Source organism: Octopus bimaculoides, chromosome 4 (genome assembly GCF_001194135.2).
Source record: "Octopus bimaculoides isolate UCB-OBI-ISO-001 chromosome 4, ASM119413v2, whole genome shotgun sequence".
Lineage (NCBI taxonomy): Eukaryota > Metazoa > Mollusca > Cephalopoda > Octopoda > Octopodidae > Octopus > Octopus bimaculoides.
Window position 1 is genome coordinate 56874163 of NC_068984.1, and position 6359 is coordinate 56880521.

Sequence of the window (6359 nt, forward strand, 5' to 3'; positions counted from 1 at the left end):
CATCCATCAAACTGGATATAAAGCTAGGCTTTCTGCCTTGAACTATCAATCTAATTGTTTTGTTTTGTTTTTTTGTTTTTTTTTTTCTGCACTGCAATTTTAAAGTACAGCTCACAAATGTTTTTATGGTTTTCAGGGGCCATCAGGACTTGCATGTCCCTATAAGCCCCACTTGTTCACGTATTGTTGTTTCTACTTCTGTAAAGGTAATGATGAGTGAATGGTTAGCTTCACCACCAAAGTCCCTAATCATAACTCTTGTATTCTTTCATACCCTATATTTCAGCATCAATCTGTGACTAGTTGTATGATGTACTAATTCTGGCAATTTCTTCACTTTGTACATAATCCCATATTCATTCTCTACCACCGTAACATCTTATCTCAGAACCTAATAAGTCAGAACAAATACCAAAAGGCATTTTGTCCAATGCATTAATAATTCTGCTAATGCTATAATAATAATAATAATAATAATAATATTAATGGTTTCAAATTTTGCCACAAGGGCAGCAATTTTGAGAGAGGGGGTTGAGTCGATTACATCGACCCCAATGTTCAACTAGTACTTATTTTATCAACCCTGAAAGGATGAAAGGCAAAGTTGACCTCAGCGGAATTTGAACTAAGAACGTAGTGACATACGAAATACAGCTAAGCATTTTTCCCAGCATGCTAATGATTCTATCACCTCACCTCCTTAATAATAATAATGATAATAATAATAATAATAGCAGCAAATATGATAATCCCTTCAACTATAGGTACAAGGCCTGAAGTTTTGGGAAGGTGGCTAGTCAATTACTTCTACTCCAGTGTTCAACTGGTACTTATCTTATTGACCCTGAAAGGATGAATGGCAAAGTTGACCTTGGTGGAATGTGATCTCTGAGAGTAAAGACAGAAGAAATGCCACTGAGCATTTTGCCCAGCATGCTAACGATTCTGCCAGCTCACCATCTTAACAACAATAATAATGATCCTTTCTACTATAAACATAAGGTCTGACATTTTTGTAGAGAGGGGGACTAGTTGATTACATCAACCCCAGTGTTTCACTGGTACTTAACTTATTGACCCCCCCCCCACAAAAAGATGAAAGGCAAAGTCGACCTCAGCAGAATATGTACTCAGAATGTAAAGATGGATGAAATGCTGCTAAGCATTTTGCCTGGTATGCTAATGATTCTGCCAGCTCGCTCGCTGCCTTAAACCTTTGAGCCCTGACTTCCTGAACCTTATTTGACCATATACCTGGCACTACACCGGTGCTATGGTATAGAACAGTGTTATGGTATAGAGAAAAATAAGCCATCCACCGGTAAACCTCTGGAACAGACTAACCAGCTCATTTTCGTCAGCACCCAGAGTCTCCCCGAGAACAACGTCGCACTTCCCTACCATTAATCCTCTATAAATTTCTAAAGCAGAGCATCCACCGAACCCATTGCCAGACTGGTAGAGGGTTGTGAGCTTCTGACGACATTCTAGGTACTCAGATTGATCTTCGGAGTTCCTTCAAGATGCTAATTTTTCAACCTCAGCTTGTTTGCCCACTGAGGGATGTGGGCCTTGGTAAACCCTAGGATGACTTATGCTGTATAATTTAGATCAGGTTTGCATTCTCATTTGGGTCTGTTCCATTTTAATCAGACTGGCAAGGATTGGTTATTCGGCACTACACAACACTGGTTTGCTTAAAGAAACTTAGGGAGGATGGTCTCCACTTATGGGTGGAAGGATATTAGCAAGCTTCATGTTTGGTGAGTTATTATTATTATTATTATTATTATTATTATTAAGGTGGAGAGCTGGCAGAATCGTTAGCACACCAGGCAAAATGCTTAGTGACATTTCATCCATCTGCACATTCTGAGTTCAAATTCTGCCAAGGTCAACTTTGCTTTTCATGCCTTCAGGGGTCGATAAAATAAATACCAGTCATGTGCTGGAGTCAATGTTATCGACTATCCCATCCCACCACATTTCAGGCCTTGTGCCTATAGTAGAAAGGATTATTATTATTATTATTATTATCACCACTACCACCATTATTATTATTACTGTAGTTGTAATCTGTGTTGTTTTTTATGGAGTTGTTGCTGTCTTTGTTGTTCTTTTCATCGTTCTGGCTATCTTCTGTAACCACTCCATGGTCAATATATCAAGCAAACAAAGGAAGCAGGTATTGATAGAAAAAGAACACATCTTATTCATAACTGCATTGTTTCTTTTCAGGTAGGCTGACATCTGACTGTTCAAAGATGGTGTATAAAACACCTTCCCAGGGATATCATTGAAATAAGAACAGGGAATCAAAACTAAATTTTAGTCTTGAAACATTGGTAGAAGACTGGTAGAAAAAAATGAAAATTTTGCTTTAATGCTATTTGAAGTCGGAAATGAAGCTAGCCTCCTAACCCATAAAAATCTTTGTGTGCTGTAAGGGAATAATATGCTTTATACAAATAAGATACCAATAAGAATACATGGAAATTTAGCTTTGACTTTCTCCTTCTTATGTTATATTTATGCTTCATTTTTATCAACCTGAGACTTAAAGAAATATGTTTAGTTTTAGAAACAATTGATATTTTTAATTATTTAGTTATTGAAACATATTTCTTACATTATTTTAATATTCTCTGCTTGTTTTTTGTTTCTTTTTTTCAGCCCCACTTTTCCCAAATCCCCTTAAAGCGGTTTTTCAAAAAAGAATTTTAACAAAAACTTAAATAGGCTTCAGTGGTTTTTTTTTTAATGTTTATTCTTAAAATAACATTGTTGCTATTGTCTAAGTTTTAGCTGTAGTCGGAAATAAATTGGACTGCAGAGATTTGGTTGGATAGGTACAGTTATTACAAATATGTTGTTAGGTAGCAAAGAAAATATCTCAAAATGAGATTAAGCTAAAAGTGCACAAGACGCTACTGACTTGAGTTACTATCTGTAGTTAAGGTGGCTGGTAATCAATAGATTTGTCTCAGTAATGAGCCAAAATCTTACTGCTAGTAGCTGAAATATGCATTATGAGATTGAAATAGTTGCTATGGCTGGCTTTCAACAATTCTCTGTTGCTAATTCTTATTTTGGAGATATGTTTCTACTGATTTTTCAGTTTTTATTGAAATTTCAAGAAAGTTTTCAATCTGTTAATGGATTGTTATAGTTTTAATAGCCAATTAAATTTGATTTGGATGGTTAAATATTTTTCGTATTATGATTTAATGTCTCAAACTACTTGTATCTGCAAAAGAGTTTCCTGGTTGCAGCCCATACTGTTTCCAGGTTCTTTTGAAATTAACAACATTTTCTCATATAAAGCATTCATAAGAATCTAATAAAATTTTGTAATATAAAGGATCTGTGTATCTGTATGACTTTTCCATATTCTTACTTCAATATATACATCAGAACTTCACAGAAAACTGAAACAACTATATTAAGTCAGATCCTTCAGCTTCAACAAAATGACTATTTAATCCTTTGGTTTCAACAAAATGACTATTTAATCCTTTGGTTTCAACAAAATGACTATTAGAAATACAATGATGATAAAGTGATTGACAAAAGAACTACATTATTCAATAATTTCTATTTGGCAGCTTTTGTTGTCAAGCTTCATCCAAAGATATGAGCATCACCTTGTTAAGTAAATATAAACATGGGAATTTCTTTTTCCTCATTTGATTTTGATAAGATTATTTGCTTAGATTTACTTGTGATTAAGCTTATCTGTTTCTGTGTGTGTGTGTGTGTGTGTGTGTGTGTGTGTGTGTGTGTGTGTGTGTGTGTGTGTGTGTGTGTGTGTGTGTGTGTGTGTGTGTGTGCATGCATTGAGTGGCCGTAAATAAATTGGAAAGATATGTGGTCATCCAACAAGTTTAAAAATCAAAAACCTATTAAAGACAGATGAGTACATTGAGAGCTAGTGATATTCATGTCTTAGAGAGGAGCTGGGTATCACTAGGATAACCAAACGCACAAAATCATTTACCAATATTATTTTATATAAGACCAGTCAATTGCATAAAGAAAGCCAAGAATGAAAAGAGTGAAAAAGATTGATTACAAAAAATGCCCCAACATCCAACAGTAGAAATGCTATAGGAGAATTATATACAAGGTGCCGCCGATGCTTGCACCTAGCCACATTTGCACCTTTATGTGTGAGTGTGTGTCTATATATATATATATATACACGCACACACTCATGTCCAACCCATGCCAGTAGAGAAGACAGATGTTAAATGATGAATATGGGCTTCTTTCAGTTTCCAGTTACCAACTCCAGCAATAAGTATTTGGTTGGCCCATGGCTGTAGGAGAAGACGCTATCGGACTGAACTTAAAACCACATGGTTGGGAAGCAAATTTCTTAACCATCATTTTTGAATCTACTTTTCGAAACTTGCATGGGTCAAATGGAATTTACTGAGGCAAATTTTTGATAACCAGATTCCTTTCTTGTTGCCAAACCTTGCTTATTTCCAAATCTGCTAATATTTCCTCTTAGACATCTTTTCTCAGAAAACTTGTAATGACACCATTTGTATGACACTTACACTTGCATACAACTGCACACACACACACATGACGTGCGCACGTCATCATCATTATTGTTGACATTATTTTTACATCTGCTTTTCCATGTTGGCATGGGTTGGATGGAACTCTATGAGACTGTTTTAAAGCTAGATGCCAACACTTGCATGTTGCTTTTTGCAACATGCAAGAATACAATGTACCTATTTTAAAACCAAGATACACATGTAGACATATACCTTCACATTACTCTATGTGATAATTTAACATATGTGGTTGTCACAGTGGCATTGAAACTTTCATGTAAAAATTCAAGTGTGGTAATAGTTTACATAGGCTCCTATAGCTAGTTCCATATTTTTTTCCTGTTTTTAGCATTGCCACTTAGCATTTAGAAATGTTAAATAGGTTGAAGTCTTATTTGCTAAACTGTCTCATATTAAACACTTTTCACTGGTGGTCTGAGAGAGGTGAAACACAAGGAAATAGTATGGAATATTATTGCCTCTTTTATAAATGAGAAATAAAAATAATAAAAGATATTTGTTAGGGGTCAAATTGAAAAATAAGTTATCTAAATAGTTATAATTTTCTAATAAATCTTGTATGATGGTTGTTTTGTTTCCATATTTATCTTGAATAGGTAAGGTGGATGAGAGGAAAATGTAATTTTTTAATTACTTAATTACTTAAACTGGATTAAGCTCACATAATAATACAACACCTAGAAGAGGTAGATAATAAATGAACAAATGTTTGTTGTAAAAGACTCTGTTTGAATCAGACCAAATCACTACACATGACATCAATACTCTAGATATTCTCTTATCTACCCATGTGTTGATTAAATCACTAGAAAGGAATATATTGTAGGTATATGATTAAAGTGATAGAGTACTGAATTAAAAGTTATATCAAAACACTTGGCAAGATATATTGTTCTTTTCATCTGAATAATCAGAAAGGGGAATAGGTTCAAATTATCTTCATTGCTGAATTATTACTATTAAGAAAGCAATAAAGATTGCTGCAATAATGTGTGAGAAAAATTGCAAACCTATCAAACCCCTCTCTGCATGAACAAATATAAAGACAACTGATTTACTGATCTGAATTTTTGTCTTATTTCCTTTTTATCACACTGATCTTCTGTGTACTTTCAAATTAGTGGTATATGTTGAGTTTCTGGCGTTTGGATGTTTTTGTTTTGATATTTTAAAAAATTTTATTTCCTTTATTTTTGTAACTTAAATTGTAATGGCAGCTATGTCGTGCTGTCATGTTACATTCAGAGAACGGAAACGGTTCCAAAAGGAGCTGTGATAACCATTACATTGAATCATTTGGTGGGAATTACACAGAACATGTCTAGAAATTCTTTTTCTTATAGTTTAAACATGTATATCTCTTGGTGTTTGTTCATGTATAAGGATCAGGGAAGATAGAAGACAGTAGGTTATATGTATCTGTGAAACAATTGAAATTATTCCAGTTTTGTTTTTATATGTTAATGTTTGTGTAAGCAGCATTATGTAAACAATGTTTACAATGTGCTTTTATAATTGGTATTTAGGTCCTGATTTTGTTATATAATGTTAGGATATTCGAAACTCACAGAAATCCTTTTTATTCTTTATGCACTGTTTTTTTTTACACTGGTTTTGACTCAAAGTTTTGGTTTGCTATGTTTAAACATTTTACAAAGATGCCAAAGTTAAATCCTATTGGAATCACAGGCTTGTGTTTCTTCAAGTATTCTTATACAACTTGCTCATATACATATATATATATATATATATATATATATATATATA

The 6359-nt window shown here is 33.8% G+C and overlaps 1 protein-coding gene across 6 annotated transcripts in view; it reads left to right on the plus strand.

The window, feature by feature from the left end:
- The window catches only part of LOC106874706 (uncharacterized), a 780999-nt gene that overhangs the window by 141632 nt on the left and 633008 nt on the right, over nt 1-6359 (plus strand). The window lies entirely within an intron of this gene.